The sequence below is a fragment of the Miniopterus natalensis genome, chromosome 4 (genome assembly GCF_054644295.1).
Source record: "Miniopterus natalensis isolate mMinNat1 chromosome 4, mMinNat1.hap1, whole genome shotgun sequence".
In the NCBI taxonomy this organism is placed as follows: Eukaryota; Metazoa; Chordata; class Mammalia; order Chiroptera; family Miniopteridae; genus Miniopterus; species Miniopterus natalensis.
The window spans coordinates 10,790,523-10,809,822 of NC_142084.1; the positions used below are offsets into that span (position 1 = coordinate 10,790,523).

General features: G+C 45.4%; 1 non-coding gene across 1 annotated transcript; it reads left to right on the plus strand.

Moving 5' to 3' along the window:
* Positions 1-18,721: 18,721 nt before the first annotated feature.
* On the plus strand, positions 18,722-18,825 carry LOC148093182 (small nucleolar RNA U13). The gene has a single exon (XR_015714486.1). It is a non-coding gene; the product is annotated as a small nucleolar RNA U13 (small nucleolar RNA).
* The last annotated feature ends 475 nt before the right edge of the window (positions 18,826-19,300 follow it).

Genomic DNA, 19,300 nt, shown 5'->3' on the forward strand with positions numbered 1-19,300 from the left:
CCGCTGAAGACATCTTTCAGCATCACCTGGCTAATTCCTGGAGCTCTGAGGCGCGCTGTGCAGAGCCAGCCTCTTTCAACACCTGTCCCTTCCCTGCCGTCAAGGCCAGCACTTCCCCCGATGTCCCTCCCTGATCCCTTATCAGCCTGGACCCTGTGAAAACCCTGCCGGCGACTCCTCCATCGGCTTGCCTGGTGCCTTCACGGTGTGTTTCACCAGCCTGCGTTTTCTTATTTGAGCAGCGATAGAAAACAGCCAAAAGGATCAAGATACCTTCAAAGGGGCAAAGGGGACTGACTGGCTGTCCCTTCCCAGACAAAGGCCATGTCCATCTTTCTCCTTTGTGAGCTTACACACTGGATGGCTCCTCAGGGAACACAAAAGACTTGTGAGATGGGACAAATAATAAAAGACTTGTGAGCCCAGCCAAATAATAAAAAGCCTTCCCTGCGTCCCGTCCCTCTGACGGGGACCCCAGTGAATACCATTTGTTTAAATCATGATCAGAACATAATAGATATGCTGAGTTTGCCAAGAGCCCATCCATTCAGCTCTGCCTGACTGAGGGGAGAAAGGAAAGAAAAGGGAAGGAAAAACCCATCCTGATGTGGCCATGACATGCTTTGTTGGGCTCAGATTTCTCCAAACTGACATTTGAACTGGAATCCCAAGATCTATCAGCTCTAAGGAGTAAGAAGTTGGCAGACACACAGGACCTTGCTCCCCCACCAAAAAAGACCCTCGTGAAAAAAAAGAAAGAAAATATTGGATAGAGAGGACTGGTAACTACTTAGGAGTAATTATCAGAGCCGTAGACCTTAGTGATACTCGCCTCGGTTGGGGGTGGGGTGGGTAGTGGGTAACTATTGGGGGCGGCAGAGTGTCCAAAGGTAAAGAACAGGACTGTGGGTGGCCCTGGATTGGGGTTTGAAGCCTCGCTCTTCCTTGCTCAGATTATGTGCTTTTGATCAAGCTGATATTACTTCTCAGACACTTGGTTTCCTTAGTTGAAAAAGTGGAGAAAATACAGCCACCAAGTTTTAAGAAAATTAAATGGCTTACTCTACCCAAGGGCTGTGGGAATGGGGACATTTTGCTTGTCCTGGAGGCAGAATCAGCACCATCAAAACCACGGGTGATGCGCCAGTTACTGTGTTCCCATCTCCACTCTCGCCCAGGAGCCCGACACTCCCCTCTTTAGCCATGTGCCACAGCAATTTTTCAAAAGGAGCGTGAAGTCCTTGAAAGCCAGCATAGTCAATAATAAAATAAATAGGGATGCTGCTGAAGGCATTGTATTTTGAGCGTCCATGAGAATGAAGTCCTCTCCAGGGAGGAGAAGGGGTGCTTGTTGGACCTCATCATATGCCAGCCTCACAGCCTGGCTGGTGCGCCCTGAGGCCTGATGTCATTTACAGAGGCCCGCGGGCATTTCCCCGCCCTGCAGAAGGGAGCGCTGCCCACTGAGGAGGGGCCACCGAATATGGTTTCTGCAGCTCGAGACCTCTGAAGTCCAGACTTCTCTGCGCAGGAATGTTGTAGCTCAGAGTATCGCCAGTTGTATTTCCCTTCGTCCAGTTCTCTGGGTCAGCAAGGCCAGGTCCTGGATGGTGGAAATAAACTCATCCGTTGATCAGAACCCTGCACGCCGAAAAAGCACTTACCTGCAGAGCAAGTGCTCCGTAAATGGGAGCCAGTTTGTACATGGAAGGCCTGCCCCGGAGGGTGAGGGGCTTCTTTCTGAGATGGGAAGAATTTATAACCTTGTACAGATGACCCTCAAGGTCAGTCCAGAATATCATCCTTGTGATTCCTGAGACATCGTCTCATCTCCATCAATTTTACCCAGATTTTCATTTTCTTTTCTTTTTTAAAATTTGTTTTTATTGATTTCAGAGAGAGGAATGGAGAGAACAGAGAGGGAGAGAGAGAGATAGGTCAATGATGAGAGAGTCATTGATCGGCTGCCTCCTGCACGCCCCCGACTGGGGATCGAGCCCACAGCCCGGGCACGTGCCCTGACCGGGAATCGAACCGCGATCTCCTGGATCATGAGTCAAAGCTCAACCACTGAGCCACGCTGACTTTCATTTTTCTTAAACTCAATTTCCTTCATCTGTTTCCTAATTATCATTCTCCAAAATATCAAAATATGGTATCTTTCTTGTCTGCTTCCCTGCATTGCTCTTGTAGGGGAGGAAACATAGTTTTTACTCTACCCTTTTACGTTCTGGACTGAGACCTGCCCTCCCCGGAATAAAACACGGATGAACAGGAGAAAAAGAAACCCAAGTTCACTAAGTGTATCTCCTGCGTTCATGGGAGACAGCCAGGAAAGCAGCAACTTCTTGAAATGCCCCAAGTCACCACTTGAAATGCCTTCAGCTAAAGACAAAGGAGGTTGTTGGGTGGGGGTCGCGCTGAGGGGGGCGGGGAGGACCGGGCGTGGGGGGTTTTCAGGCAAAGCACAGCGCTGGTCACTGGTCGTTCCCAGATTGAAACCGGGGCTTCTCCAGTGACAAGAGTTCCTGGAGGAAGGTTGTCTTCTTCTCCGGGTACAGAGGGGGCACCCTTACAAATGAGATTTTCTTATACAGCAGCCCCCCTTTTGTTTTCTGGGGTTTCAGTGACCCCGGGGTCAACCATGGCCCAAAAATATTAAATGGAAAATTCCAGAAATAAACAATTCACACCTTTTTAAATTGCACACTATTCTGAGTGGTGCGACAAAATCTTGCCGCATCTGTCTGTCCCGCCTGAGATGTGAATCATCCCTCTGTCCGGTGTGTCCAGTTAGTCACTGAGCAGCTGTCTCAGTTATCACATCGGCTGTGAAAGAGAGAGGCCACATTCATATAGCTTTTATTACAGTATATTGTTATAGTTGTTCCATTTTATTATTTCGTTATTGTTGTTAATCTTTTACTGTGCCAAATTTATAAATTAAACTTAATTGTAGATATGTATGTGTAGGGAAAAAAACCCATAGTATATACAGTGTTTAGTACTACCTGTGGTTTCGGGCATCCGCGGGGGTCTTGGACTGTATCCTATGGATAAGGGGGGACCACTATAAATGTAAATTTCTCTTACAAAAGGGGTAACTTCCACTTGGTTTTCAGAGAGTCTCCTGTATCTGTAGCCTCTCAGAAATGATGCCCCAGCCCTGGCTGGGTGGCTCAGTGGGTTGGACCTTGTCCCATACACCAAAAGGTCGCGGGCATGTATGGGAGGCAAACCAATGGATGTTTCTGTCTCACATCAATGTTTCTCTCTCTCTCTCCTTCCTCTCTTTAAAATCAATAAAAACATATCCTTGGGTAAGAATTAAAAAAAAAAATTATCGCCCCAAAATAATAAGTCAAAGAGGCACATTCTATTCCCTTCCACTCCAATTTCTTTTCACTGTTGCATTACCTCCCGCTCTCCTGGGCCTTCCTCCCACTATTGTCTGTGTCCATGGGTTATGCCTATGTGCATGTAAGTTCTTTGATTTATCTCCCCCCCCACACACTCCCTCACCCCACCTGCCCTCTGAGACCCCTCAGTCTGTTCCATGCTTCTGTGTCTCTGGATCTGTTTTGTTCCTCAGTCTGTTTTGTTCATTAGATTCCACATATGAGTGAGATCATGTAAAACTGAATCAGGAAGAATCAGAAAACCTGAATAGGCCACTGGTGGACTATTTATATCAAAAGTATACCCAAATTGTTTTAAAAAGGATTTGAGCAATCTCATATGTATTTATATTAAACCCAATCCCCCCCACACACATACAAAAAATTATGTAAAATCAGGAATCTGAGATAAAAATGACCAGGTCACGGCAAAGAAAAGCATCCACAGTCAGCCCCTCCTACACTGCTCTGGGACTGCAGAGGGGACTCAGAGTCCTCACACTGAGAAGCTGGAGAATATGCTGGGCTTCATGAGATAAGCAAGACCTTGCAGCAGAGTGAGCTAGACACAACTACCTAACAAAGTCAAGGACAGCATTTGCTCATTAAGTGCCTGGACATGGAAGCCTTACAAAATGTTATCTTGGCCTGATTTAGCCAATTAATAAAACTATTTTTGTTCGCTCTTTCTCTCTGCCTATCTATAACTTTTCCCAAACTAAGCCCCCTCAGGGTGGTCTTCCAAGAGAATGTAATCCCCCAATTTTGATCTCAGTGTGAAGCCTTCAGAACTTAATCACAGGAGTCCAGACTCAAACAGCATTTGTCAACCAGTGTCGCCCCAATAAATTCAATAGAAAGAAAGAAAAAAGAATCAGTTCTTTCGGTTTTCATTCAAAGAACTTTCTGGGACACAGGCAAGCACCAGACTGACTTAGCCCAGCATTTACTCCACACAAGAAACTAGGCTGACACTCCTTCAAGTGGGTCCCAGCGCAGGTGGAGGGAGGCCTTTCTCCCAGGACAGTCATGCTCCCTCTGCGCCTGACTTTGTAAGGGGGGACAAGCTGTGATTAAGCCCATAGTTGTAAACAAACAAACAAACAAAAATGTATTCTCAGGAATTACAAGATGACCTAGCTGGCAAGTTCCCGAGCTGAAAAGAGAAATACGAAAGTCTCATTCTATACTCTTCTGCTCTTGAACCCATGTAAAAATAAAATTCAAATGATAATGATTATACTGAGAAAAACAAAAGGTCCCACCGGACTCCTGGGGAGGGGCCTTCTGTTGAGCAGAGGAATGCATATGAAGACACAGACTGGGGCAGCCAAGAATTTCCTAAGGAAAGGAATGTGGAAGGTCCAGAGGGGACGATCTGGGAGGGAAAAGAAATTGAAGCCTGCAAGATGGGAAGGCCCTAGAAAAGGAGATTTGGGGGACAGAAAGAATATGTCTGGCACCTAAACAGAAAAGGAGTGGAAATAGAAAAGATGGATTTTGTGAACTTTGGACATCTATTTAGATGTTAGTTTATTTGTAAAAGAATTGACTCAACCTTCAAGCTGCTGATGGGTGAACAGAGACTGTGCTAGGGGATCCGGTCACATTTGAGTTATAGGTCCCTTTAAAAAAAAAATGTTTGAGAGAGAGAGGAAGGGAGAGGAAGAGAGAGAGAGAGAGAAACAACGATGTGAGAGAAGTGAAAAACATCCATCAGCCGTCTCCTGCACACCCCCTACTGGGAACCGAGCCTGCAACCGACCTGTGCCCTCACCAGGAATCAAACCAGCGACTTTTTGGGACATGGGAAGACACTCAGCCAACTGAGCCACACCGGCCAGGGCATAGGTCCCTTTTTATTGAGTACTTTGAAAAGGCAACATGGATCCATTTGCTTTTTTGTTGAGAGAGAAACTGAGGCAGATTAAAATTTATAAGTTTATTTGAGCAAAAGATCATTCAATAGGGCAGCGCCCAACCTGGCAGATGGAAGGGAGCGCTGAAGAGCTGCGCAAAATGAAAGGGTTTTCCCAGCGGGGAGGGAGTGAGACCAAGGGAGGGACCCCAGACAGCAGCAGGTTGCTCGTGGCGAGGCTCCTGGCGTGAGGGAAGGGGCCTGTCAGGCAGGGTGCTGCCCAGGGCGCTCCTCAGTGACGCGTGGAAGGTTCCATTTCTGAGAGGCCGGAGCTGGAATGAAGCCTTGGTGTGGTGACGCAGGGCTTAGCATGAGTGACTCCATTCGGGGCCTGTTGTCTTAGTTTTTTAACATTCTCTAAATTCGGTGCCTAGGACTCCTTTCAGCACAAAAGTCATTTAATAAACATTCTTTTCTATGCTGAGAGCAGATTTATTCTTTCGGTGAGGTGGGAGGGGGAATGGGAGGTATGAAATAAGAGAGTTATGTTTCTCCCCTCCACTAGCTTTTCTATGATGATCTGATTTCAATTCAACTACATTTCCATGTAACTATATACACATAGAAGGGTTCTATACAACTATAAACCCATATTTTCTGCCATATTTTCAGATTGTTATGATCCCTTCCTTATACAAGAAAACTAAAGTTGAGAGGTTTAAAAATTCCCCCAAATCCATGGCCAAAATCTGGAGACATGTGTTTGGCTCCTAGGCTGGAGTTCTTTCTACCACACTTGTGTGTTTCTCAAAGTGTGGGCCATGGACAGGAGCACTGTCACCAGGGATCACGTTAGAAGTGCCCCTGGCCAGCTGAGGGGTCAGAGAAGCCATGCGCAGCAGAGAACATGAGTTGGCATGAAGGAGCCCCGTGGAAATGCAGAAGCTCAAGCCCTACCCCAGAGCTCCTGAATCGCAATCCGCATGTTAGCACAACCCCCAGGTAATTCGTAAGCCCGGCTCAGTTTCAATAGCTGCCATTCATTCCGCCAAACCACCTGCTCAGAACACAGGGCATTCGCTTCTCCCTACAGCATGACTCGGGATAGAAAATAGAAAAGTTCTGTGTGAAGTTTGAAAATCCTATGCCGTTAAGACGCCATATGGCATTACAAAGTAAGCTACAAAGCGGTTCGTTTAGAACAATTCCACTTAAAAATAAATTTTATATAAATAGGCACGTATATCCACACAGAGAATAAAGATGAAGGATTTTAATGACAATGTTCTCTCTGGTGATGGGATTACGGGCAGTTTTGCCCTTTTCATGGTCTTCATTCATTTTCTTTACGAAGCACCTATTAATTTCTTAAAGTTAGTCTTTGGTAATCACTGAATCTGGCCAGCTCAGAGGTTAAAAAAAGAAAAAGAAAAAAAGTAATGAACAGAAAAACCACGAATTGACATAAAGCTGCCCAATAGAATGCCACTGCTGAAGTTTTCTGGGGTACGAACCGAGCACAAAGGGGGGGCCTCACAAGCATTTTAAACATCAGCGACTCCACTCTGGCAGCAAGAGGCCCATCCTTCTGGCCCCGGGGTGTGAAGGCTCAGACCTCACGTTAGCCAGCACTCATCTGCAGAGGGTCTGAAACATTCTGGGCACTTTAACAACAACAACAACAACAATTACAGACAGATAATATTTTATAAACAGACGGAAAACCCCCAAAGAAACAGAAAAGAAACAGAACACAAACCACCCACATTGCTCAGCCACAGCAGCAAAGAGTCTCTGGCGACAATGGTTTCTGTGTTTGTGCGGGGCGGGGGCAGGCGGGAAGCAAAACAGGACCAAGACAGGAGAGGGAGGTCAGGTGGCCCCAGGCAGGGCCTTGTTTCACTCTTACCAGCCCTGTGACCGGGGGCAAGTGGCCCGATTGCTCTGTTCTGTTTCATCTCCCGTGGGCTTCCCAGTCCTAGGCCTGGAGGGTTTAAAGACTGTCAGGTGTTCAGGTGTGAGCTTCCTGGCTGTGTCAGCCTAAGGGCAACACTCCTGTGTGTCTCCTCTCCATTCTCTTCTGCAACACTCACTTCTGACACCAGATGTGTGAGTTCACACATCAAGCAAGCCCGATGGGCTATAAATTACAAATTCCCATCCCCTTCTTAAGTTTCAATAACTTCCTAGAGCGGCTGGCTCACAGAGCCACCAGGGTCTTGATTGCCTTCGGCTCAAAATAATTCACAACTGGAGTGGCACATCTTGGGGAAGCCCCTTTTGAACCCCTTCAGTGTAATCAGGCTGAGGGCAAGGTGGGACAGCGGGAGGAGGCTCCTTCTTCCCAGGCACCTCTGTCACCTAAAGGAAGCCTCGGGGGCAGACATACCACCGTCCCCACTGTGCCACGCCAAAGACTGAAAGGCATTCTTGAGATCTGGGGCAGGGGTTTGTGCCAGTTACTAAGCGTTAGGTCTATTTACTCACCTTGTTGCCAAACACTAAACTTATAACCCTCAGCTTTAGAACAGGGAGCACCTTGGGATATGATTAAGCCGAGTCGTTCCCAAACTGTTGGTGACGGAGCCCTGGTATCCAGGGAGCTGCGAAGGAGCGCACCCAGTGTGCGTGTGGTCTGCGGCGTGTCTGCAAGCGGAGTAACTCACGCGTTGCACGCAAAAACTCCAGGAGTGTCCAGAAGGAATCATGAGACAATACCAACCTTGTAGAGGCATGACTGAATTCACGGGGCCTGTAAATCACTGCATACTTCTCAGTGTCATTGAAAGTACAATCCTGTCACGGAAGCCTTTTTTTATATAAGAATATTGGAAATTATCTACACTGACTTTTAATGAATTCACTCTTTTTATTGTTAGGGTCTATCATCTGGGGTAATTACTTTTCCTTCCTTTGATGTATTCCACAAAAGCGACTTGAACTCCTCATATACGTTCAGCATTGAAATAAACTCTTGGATTCCTTCGACAAACACCATCTCATGGGCCTTATGCTCTAGTGTGGAAGGTGCTCATTAACAAATTATTACCCAAAGATTTGTTTAGGTTACATTTGTGACAAATGCTATGAAGTAAAGATATAGGGTGAGAGAGTAGATATATCAAGGGACATTGTCCAGTCGAAAGTGTTAGGGAAATCTCCCCTAAAGAAGAGATATTTGAGCCCGGCCAGCATGGCTCAGTGGTTGAGCATCGACCTAGGATCCAGGAGATGCCCGGTTCGATTCCCGGTCAGGGCACATGCCCAGGTTGTGGGCTCGATCCCCAGTCGGGGGCATGCAGGAGGCAGCCGATCAATGACTCTCTCATCATTGATGTTTCTCTCTCTCTCCCTCTCCCTTCCTCTCTCTGAAATCAATAAAGACATATTTTTAAAAAGAGGAAATATTTGAGACTTATAAATGCTCTTGAAGGAAACCACTCTGCCACACTATGCTCTTCCCTGCACCAGTGAACTCCACTCAGGACTTCTCCACCAAGTGTACCTTATATGTGGTATTTTAAAAGGAATACTTTATAATCGTCAACAAATTTGTTTGCACTCTTGTTACAAATGGCAGTCTACTTCGTGCCATGCCTATATTTTTGAAGATATATTCATTTTAAGGCCATTCATGGGAAAGTCTTATTATTGTGATTTGAAGCATTTTTTTCTTTATTATTGGAAAATTAACCTGGAGCAGATGGTGAATGTGAATATATTTGTTTAATTTATATTAAAAAATATTCTGAGCTATATTGGATAAATTCATTAGCCTTTGATTCTCATGATTGTTTCTTAGATTTTAAGGGTATAGACATGTTGACTCAGTCTGGCTCTCGCTTGTGCTATGGATATTGTGATTTTATGAGGTTATGGACTAGGAGACAAGGATCTCTTACTCTGCTAAATATAGAGTTGTCGAGTCTGTGAGATTTGAGCTTAACTTTCTCTACCCTGGACTTTGATTCTTGAAACCCTCTAATGTTTGAGGAAATGAAAACTATATATATATATATATATCAAATAAAGTAAATCAATATTAACAAACTACTTGAAAATGCCATATTGAATCCCGAGCGAATGCAGTTGCAGAAAGAGTAGGGAATTGATGAACTAAGTAAGGTTCGGCCAGTGCAAAGCCTCCTGGCAGCTGCTGAGACTGGACTGTCTATAAAGCAAAGCATCGGGATAGAGCGTCCAGGGTGGGAAACGGAGCAGGGGCCTGTTTGATTCTCAGGGGGAGTTGTTCTCAGCTACCTGCCACGCTGGTAGAGAGATTCTGGTGTTACCATCGTAATTAGCTAGTTAATATTAATAAAAGGAAAAGAGCAAAGGGAAGGCCAGGCATTATAAGCGTGGTCATCTGGGCGGCTTCACCAGGAAGCCACAGCTTCATGCTCCCCAGGGAACTCCACTTCCACTGATAACACGGGTACCAATTTTAATGTGGGGAAGGGGTTTGCCCCACACCAGCCAGCAATGGCACCAGCTGGGCCTTCTAACTACTCGGCTCACTTCTGACACCATCGACCCAGAGGGAGCTTCAGATCCCACAGGTTAAGGCTTCAGGAGCCCCCTCCCCACATACACGTCCCCCACATACAGTCTCAAGGCCAGGTTGTTACCTGCGCTTCTGACTGACTGGCTATAGATCAGAGGTTCCCACAACACCCCCTCTTTGGGTTTGATGAGTTGCTAGAGCAGCTCACAGAACTCAGGAACCCACTTACTCACTCGGTGACTGGTTTATTATGGAAGGACATAACTCAGGGACAGACAGACGGAGGGGATGCATAGGGGAAGGAACGGGGAAAGGGCACGAAGCTTCCATGCTCTCTGCAGGTGCCACACTCCCTGAATCTCCATGCTCACCAGCCAGGAAGCTCTTCAAACCTTGTCCTTTTGGGTTTTCATGGAGGTTTTGTTACAAAGGCCTAAGATCATTGGATTGAATCCGCTGACAACCAGCCCCCATACTTAGGTACTTTGGAATAGTCCCTTCATTGACATAACAAAAGACGCCATCATCATCCTCAACACCTAGGAAATTCTAAGTTTAGGAGCCGTGAGCCAGGAGCCATGGAGAAAAGCCAAATATATATGAAAATTATCATTTGCTTATCTGAATGACCAAATATATTTTTTTTCTTATAAATCACAATATTGCAGCTGGGAAATATTTTAGAGAGGTATTTGGTTGAAGCTATTAAAGACTAGTAATTACTTTACGGTTAACACTTAGGGACAAAGTGTCTCATCTCTGCTCTTTCCGAATGCCAGGGGCCTTTCTTGTTACTCCTCAAATCGCACCACACATAATGCCGAATGGTCAGTGGGCTTCCGTGCCAGGCAGTGAGCCCCAGTTAGGATAGGATGCAGTTAGGATAATACTAATACCTTGTATGGTTGCTGGGAGGTTAAGTGGGGCAATGCCTGTAGCAGACTTACCCCAGTGGCATGTACATAGCAAAGATGAAAAAATACTGGCCGTCATTCTCACCACTGTTGTTGCGGTACTTAGAGAAGGGGCCATGTACTCATCACTGTATTCTTAGCACCTACTAAGCGTCTGGCACATGGTAGGTGCTCAAAACTTGAGGAATGGGTAAAGATATTAAAAAACTCAAGGGTGCCCAGGGTTTAGAGTTCAGGGCGATGAAAGGTCTCTTTTCACTTTTTATAGCTCATGTTAAAAATCCAGTTAGAAGAGTAAAAATTTTTACTGAGAAGAGTAAAAATTCATGATTTTGTCCTAAACAACAACAGAACAAATGTGTTTCTAATTAGGGGGAAAAAAATACCTTGACCACTAGCTTCCAAACACTGACTTCCTGAAAGAAAGTGGAAAACTCCAAATCAAAATAAAAATCTACAGCTTCTGCAAGACCCATGCTCAGGGCCGTATCAGCTAATGCTCCGGGAGGGAGTAGCTTCCACCCACCAATGAAACTGGCCCCCTTGTGCAAATCCCTTTTATAGGCAGAATTCCTTTTCTCTTTCCTTGGGGTTTTATTTCACTTTGTGGTCCGCTTGCAGTATTCTGGCTTGAGGGAGCAACAGGGAGCGAGGGGGCAAAATGCAGGGCGAGTTCCTCCAAATGTCAGGCAGGGCAGTGCCAGGACAGCTGGGCCTGAAGCCCCGCACCCAGGAGAGGCGCTGCTGTGGCTGGGGAGATGTGAGCTCAGCCTCATCTGGTTTCTCTTACTGCTCACGGCAAACGCCCTGAGTCGTTGCATTCTTTCTCAATGTCTTACATAAAATGGGATTATGAAGCACAGAGACAGTCCACTGTTCTCTGCCCTCTTGGCTCGCTTTCTTGCGTCACCATAGCGATATCCATAAACAGAGAAGTAAATTAACCTCTGAAGCAGTGCAGGCTTCACTGTTCAGACTGCTCTCACTTTCCCTGCTTAAACATACACGTGTACCCACACGTACATGGTCACACGCACCGCTGTTGTGATTGCTGGTTTCCTTACTGTTATATTTGTGAGCTATTTGACCCAATGGTGACAAGACCTAAGAGCACAGCTTGGTTCCCATCACTGTTTTCTTTTAAAAGACCTTCAGTTTCTCCCCATTGCCCTCAGAATTAAGTGTGATTCCTTCGCACAGTATTTCGAGTTCTCAGTCTCTTTCAAAGGCACATCTTCGTCATTGTCAGTGGCCCCCACAGGCCACTCCAGGAGGAAAAGGCCTCCTTTCCTTATAGAACCCTTTCTTGTCTGGTCTCGGCATGTCTCCCCATGCCCCCTGTTATCGTTTCAACACAATCAAAGCAACGTGCAGGTCCACCTCCAGCACCGAATCCCAAACTCCCCCTCTTCTGTTTCCACTGCCACCAGCCTAAGCCAAGCAATTCTCAAGTCCAACCTGGACGACCTCTTCAAAAGTCTCTGAACTGGTCTGTTCCTACTCCTGCCCCGCGTGGTCTATTTTTGACACAGCAATCAGAATGGTCTTTTAAAAATTTAAATCATATGAGTTCGCTGTCCTGCTCAAAACCCTTCTGTGACTCTCCTGGTACATAGATTAGGCCCAAAGGCCTTCGGATGCCTGCGGGGTCCTGTGAAACCTGGCCCACGCCCATTCACCCGACTGCATTTTATACCTTAGCCCACCCCGGCTCTTCTGCTCCAGACTCTCTGGCCTTATTTCTGTTCCTTAAACATGCCAAGCCCTTCCTACTCTTGGCCTTTGCATTTCTCTCATTCCAGAACAGTTTCCTCTGATTGTTTTAGGGTTGATGCCTTCTCATCGTCATTTAGGTCTCAGCTTAAATTCTTGGAGAATTTCTTGACCGCCTTACCTGCAGTCACCTCCATCCCACCTCAACACTCTATCAAACTGTCCTATTTGGGTTTTTTGATAGCACTTAACACTATCTGATATCCACTTGCTTATTTATTTGATAAATCAACTGATAAATCATCATCTGTGTCTCTCCCTTGGAGTACAGCTAGGGCAGGAGCCATTTCCGCTTGTTCACCACACAATCTCTAGCACCTAATAAAATGCCTGGCACACAACAGGCCATCAATAAATATTTTTTGAATGAATAAATAAATAAACCTCATTTTTAAGACTTAGTTTATTGTGACCTTTCTCCTAAAGCCTTTATTGCCCATTACTAAAAAATCTCTCCCTCCCATTTGTATCTCCCACACATCACTGATCAATTCTTTTCTCTTTTTTAAATATATTTTTATTGATTTTAAAGAGAGAGGGAGGGAGAGGGAGAGAGAAATAGAAACATCGATTGGCTCACTCCTGCACGCCCCCTACTGGGGATTGAGCCGGGGAATCGAACCGGTGACCTCTTGGTTCATGGGTCGATGCTCAGGCACAGAGCCACACCGGCTGGGTGGTCAATCCTTTCATTTTAGAGGAGTGATTTGTACAGCTGCTATATCTTTGCTATTAGACTGTAGCTTCTTAAGGATTGCTTGATTTGTTTTTATAATTTACCATACTTATCTTATACATCAGAGCTCCTCAATAAAATAATATATTTTGCATCTTACCACTACAATCACCCACAGACACAGGGCTGATCCTAAAGTTGACCCTCTGCTAAATGTCAATGCAAATGATGTTTATATCTTGGTATCTAATCACAGCAGACGCTTTGGGTGGCCTACATCACGTTCTGTGGCCCACATCTGATGTGTGAGCTGTTGAAAACGGTCTTTGCGAGCTGAAGCATAATGATCGGGGTCTCCAGTGGGCACCACACATAAGCACACCCTTCAAAGCCCAGCAGGCCACTCCACACGCATAGGCACCCTTTGGAGTTGCCAGAGATCTAGCACCTCCCCTTTGAGGAGTAACCCTCAAACAGTAAAGACAGAAACTAGGGGTCAGGGCCTCATTCTTCTGTTCTTCAGATGGGCCACCTAGGGAGATGTTCTAGATAGTTTTCGGATGGCCTGGCAGAGCCAAGCCTCTGTCACTTATGGCAGCAATATCCGTCCTGTACCTTTATACTGGATTCTTATCATTCCCTGTATCCATCTCCCCTTTCCCTCGCTCTTGCTTCCTGTGATCACCTCCCAAATGAACTATCTATAGATAAGTTTTTGACACAGGCCTTGCTTCAAAGGAACCCAAAATAAAAGAAAAATATAGATAAATCGAACTATATCAAAATATAAAACATTTGTGCCTCAAAGGACTCTATCAACAGAATGAAAAGACAACCCACAGATTGGGAGAAAATATTTGCAAATCATATATCTGATAAGGTGTTAATGTCTGGAATATTTAAAGAACTCCTACAACTCAACAACCAAAGCCAAACAATGCAATTTAAAAAAATGAGCAAAGGACTTGAATAGCCATTTCTCCAAAGAAGATACAGGAATGGTCGATACCCACAGTGAAAAGATGGTCAGTATCGCTAGCGATTGGGGAAATGCGAACCAAAACCAGAATGAGGTGCCAACCACCTCACACCCTCGAAGATGCCATTATCCAGAAACACAGAGCCTCAGTAAGGATGTTAGCAAGAGTGAAGGTGCAGAGAAATTGGAAGCCTTGCACACTGCCCGTAGGAATGTAAAATTGGGCAGCCTCTGTGGGAAGAAGTACGGAAGCTCATAAAAAACTCAACCTAGAATTACCGTATAATCGCACAATTCCTCTTCTGGTTACCTGCCCACGAGAACTGAAGGAGAATCTCAGACAGATATCTGTACACCCGTGTTCACAGCAGCATTACTCACAAAAGCCAGCAGATGGAAGCCACCCAAGTGTGTGCTGACAGACGAAGGAATAAACAAAATGTGGCATGTACATACAGGGGAATATCCTCCAGCCTGAAAAAGGAGAGAAATTCTGGTACATGCTGTGGCATAAACACAACGTGAGGACATTGTGCTAAGTGAAAGAAGCCAGGCCCAAAGGAACAGACAGACACTGTGTGATTCCACTTATACAATGCACCTAGAGGGGTCAGATTCATAGAAACAAAAAAGTCCTCCTTTCCTGCACATCTGTAGAGACAGTGAGTAGATTCATGGCTGCTAAGGCTGCAAGGGGTTGGGAAAATGGGGGGTAAATGCAAGTGGATTAAAAGACCTTTCTGGCCTGATGAAAATGTTCTAAAATGTACTGTGTTCCTAGCTGCACAACTGTGAAATATGAAAAACCATTGAATTGTATACTTTAAATGGGTAATTGATATGGTGTATGAATGATATCTCAACAAAGCTGACGTACAGAAAGAAGCCTCCTTTGCTTGAACAATCCCTGTACCTAGACAAGCAGGCCATGACCTCGGCTGTCCATGACATTCCTTCCCATTCTATCCAAAAATTCAAATTCCTTTCTTCTCCATCAAAACTAATTATCCTCTGCCTCATCCTGCCTCCTAATAGCTAAGGTGATATACATTTATGTTTTTTAAAAGGCCTAATGAGGACCTCTGATAGAGAGCCTCTGATACCCAAGAGATTGAGCTAATGTGGAAAATCCGGGAAACCTGGCAGACCACGGAGGGGATATTTAGAGAGGTGTCACAGCAAACACAGTGAAAGCCACTCATCATCTTTTCTCTTTTTGCTGCCAAGAGGGATAGAAACTATCAGTCACAGGGCTGAGTTTCACTTTCCAGAAAGGAAAAAAAGAGAAAACAGAGAAGGGCTTCCCAGCAACCGGAGTCACCGGGCTCAGTCGGCATGACAGCAATGTTCTGGATTGCTTGCAGTCCCCCAGATCCTAGGACCACCGAAGAGCTCGGGATTAGAAATTGCGATCTGGGTTCTAGAACAGCCTTGTTCCATGTCAGAGGCCCCCAAAGCCACGCAGCAGTGAGAGTGGTGAGGACAGATTTTAATCATTGCAATAGGAAGAGAGGCCTGCATGAACTGAGCTCAGCTTTGATTTGTACAGAAGTAGCTGAGTGGTTTAAAAAGAGGGTTAGGGAACAGGGAGGGGGTTGAGCAGGGGGCTCAACCTGAGCCAAGGAAGTAAACAAGTGGGAACCTTGAGATTTCTTAGGCAGGCACTTTAAGGGGGGCTAGGGTCATCCTAAAGATGTGGCTTGAGCTATTAGAAACTATGTTAGTGTTTTATAAGTCTTTATTTTTTTTATTTTTTATTTTAAAATATATCTTTATTGATTTCAGAAAGAGGAAAGGAGAGGGAGAGAGAGAGATGGAAACATCAGTGATGAGAGGGTCATTGATCGGCTGCCTCCTGCACTCCTCCTACTGGGGATCGAGCCCGCAACCCGGGCATGAGCCCTGACCGGGAATCGAACCACAATCTCCTGGATCCTAGGTTGATGCTCAACCGCTGAGCCACGCTGGCTGGGCTTATTAGTCTTTAAAGACCAAGGTTGAGGCCTAGTCAAGAAGAGGGCTCAGGGGAGCCTGGCAAGAGTTTCGTCAAGGAGGCAATCTTTGTCATCTATCTCTTACTAGTTGTATGATCCTGGGTGAGCCACATGTCATCTCTGACCCTTAGTTTCTAAGATCAAAATTGAATACTTCCACACCCAGTACCTTCCCCAGTAGCCCACCCCTACCATGGATACTTATGGTGCTGAAAGGTAGGGGGGCCTTGGGTTTGAGTCTCAGTTCAGCATTTATTAGATATGTGACCTTGAACAAGTACTATAGTCCTTGAGTGTCAGTGTCCATACCCTTAAAATAACAACAAATGACCTTGACAGAGACTGGAATCTATGACTTCTGCTTCAGTACATTTCCTTAAATATATCAAAAGTATATATAATAGGACTTGCACTATTTTATGTCGTAAAGTGAACATTTAAAAATAACCCAAATGTCTTTCAGTAGAAGACTAGTTAAGTAAATAGCACATTTATACAATGGAATCCTGAGAAAAAATTTAAAAATAGATCATTATGATAGAATAGAGGCTAAAAATCATGAAGGGGGGGAGAATCAAGTTATAGAACAGGATTGCAAATTAGATCTCATTTTAATTTTTATTAAATAAAAAGCATATAAATAATATATGAATACCACATGTACATGTTTGTGTTTACAAAGATGAAAGCTTGTTTGGATACATACTAAACGCTAATATACCCGTAGTGTAGGCTATTGTGTGTTTGTTATATGCGTATGTGGGTGTTGGGGAATGGGGGGTGATGAATTATACAAGGTTAGACTCTATTAGTGAGGATATCAGTTTTCCTCTTATAGAACAGGCCATTTGTGCTAAGCATTGCAGGCTCCTGTGCTAAGCATTTTATGTTTAGTAACTCATAATCATTTCAGTACCCTGGGAGATGATGATGATGATGATGATGCTGACAGTGATGACTATTATTATTCCCATTTTACAGATGAGAAAAGTGAGACACAAAGAGGTTAAACAACTTGCTCAGTATCACACTTCTGTAAGGTGGCAGAGCCATGGTTCTAACTGTGGCACTGACTTCCAAATTTTCCATTTTAACCAATATTTAGCTTCTTAGTTAATTACTTTTTAAATAAAAGCAAAAAAATAAATGCTTATCAGCAGAATAATTTTTTAATTCCAAGATGGCTAATCTCTCTTCATCACAAAGAAACCACTCACAGATTTCTCCATTTTCCATTTAATATGGGGAAACATTTCTCACAAAGGAGTGTATGTAGGTAAAGGGATGCCTGTCTGTATGATATTACTATCCATCAGTAATATTTGTTCTTACCAACATGTACTTTAAAAATCTTGAAACTACCCCTTTGTTTCCCTACCATTATAAACAGTCAACAAATTGAGCGAGGGGAAAATTCCAGCATCTATAATTTAAAAAAACATGTCCTTCCCCACTTGCTTCTACTTATTGGCCCTGCGCCTAACAGCCTGAGGAGGAGCGAATGCCTTGTAGGTATATCCCTAAGCCAGAGAACTCATGATCTGAGAGTAAAAATGAAATGGAAAAGACAGAAAATATAACTTAATCCGAACACAACTTGCCAGTTACCCAGCATGCTCCAAATAGAAATCGTTTTGGAAAACAATGGGAAAATGTCAATTCTGTCTCATAAACTTTTTGGGGGGTCAATCCAGCCGACTTTTACAGCAAAAAGCATAGAGGTGGGGTTAAGCAATAGAGGGAAAAGAGGGAGGTGGGAGCATCAAGCATAACCCCACCCCTCAACCCCAAGGGCAGTGTTTAGCAGTGACATGAAATTAACAGGAAATTCACATAATTGCCCCAAATTCCCTCTTGCAGGACTTCAGCCTTTCTGCAATCCGGTTTTCCCCATCTAAGAAGTCACAGCCCTCCTACTTCACCTCTCACAGGAAACAATGGCAAAGTATCGATTCTTTGCTGAGTGCATTGAACATGAAGGGTTTGTAAACTGACGTGACTAATGCAGCCCAGTCCCCGGGCCAGTGACACAGGGAGCCTGCTTTCCCTTCCCCCCTCCCGCTCTCCCGTCCTCATGAACCGTGGCCTCCTGCTGGCCCGTTGCATGCGAAGCCGCCCGAAGCCTACTTCATAGGCGCCTCCCTGCTCTGTGTTCCATCGGACATGTTTACTAACATGTCACAACGATGGAAGCTCGCTTTGTGTCCAAGGAGGAGTAGAGTTCCACGCGGCTCAGGGACAGAGCCTCCCAGGCAGTCCCCAGGCCATGTCCCCTTGTTCCTGGACCCACAGCGGCAACCGGAATGCGCTGCCCAGGCTGCTGGCGGCTAAATGTGGCTGGATCATGACTCTGCCCCCTCCCATCGTCCATACTACAGGGGACAGCAGTGGGGCAGCTGTGTGCTGGGCCGCGGGGCCCGGGACGCAGGAACCCGGGCCCGCCTGGCCCCCCTGCGGAGGAGAGGAGAGGAGCTGGCCCATCAGGAACGTCCGTATGGGTTCTGTATGCGCAAGAGACGAATGTCTTGGGGTCGGGCCATTATGCATGTCGAGGCCTGTCTGTCACAGCAGCCCTTTTCACCTAACAAACACAAGATTTCTTCTACTGAAAAAGAGACAGACGTGATCCTTTTGCAGCTCATGAGCACGATGATGGGGTGTTCATGCTCCTGTGTGAGCTGTGCCTTCCACAACCCTTGTTAGGACTTCAGCACATTACCCGTCTGACATGAGAAATAAGTAAGTAAGTAAATAAATAAGTAAATGACAGACATGAAGAGGCCATGGCTAAGAATTTTTTTTTTTTTAATGGTAAACTTCTTTTAAAAAAATATATTTTTATTGATTTCAGAGAGAGGAAAGGAGAGGGAGAGAGACAGAGAGAAACATCAATGATGAGAGAGTCAATGATCGAGCCCGCAACCCGGGGCATATGCCCTGACCGGGAATCGAACCCCGATCGCCTGGATCCTAGGTCAACGCTCAACTGCTGAGCCCCGCCCGGCCGGGCCATGGCTAAGAATTTGATCAGCCCTGGCGAGTATGGCTCAGGGTTAGAGCATTGACTCATGCACCAAAGGGTCACGGGTTCGATTCCCAATGAAGGGCACGTACCTGGGTTGCAGGTGTGATCCCCAGCCCCAATCAGGGCTCATGCTGGAGGCAACCCATCCATATGTCTCTCTCACATTGATGTTTCTCTCT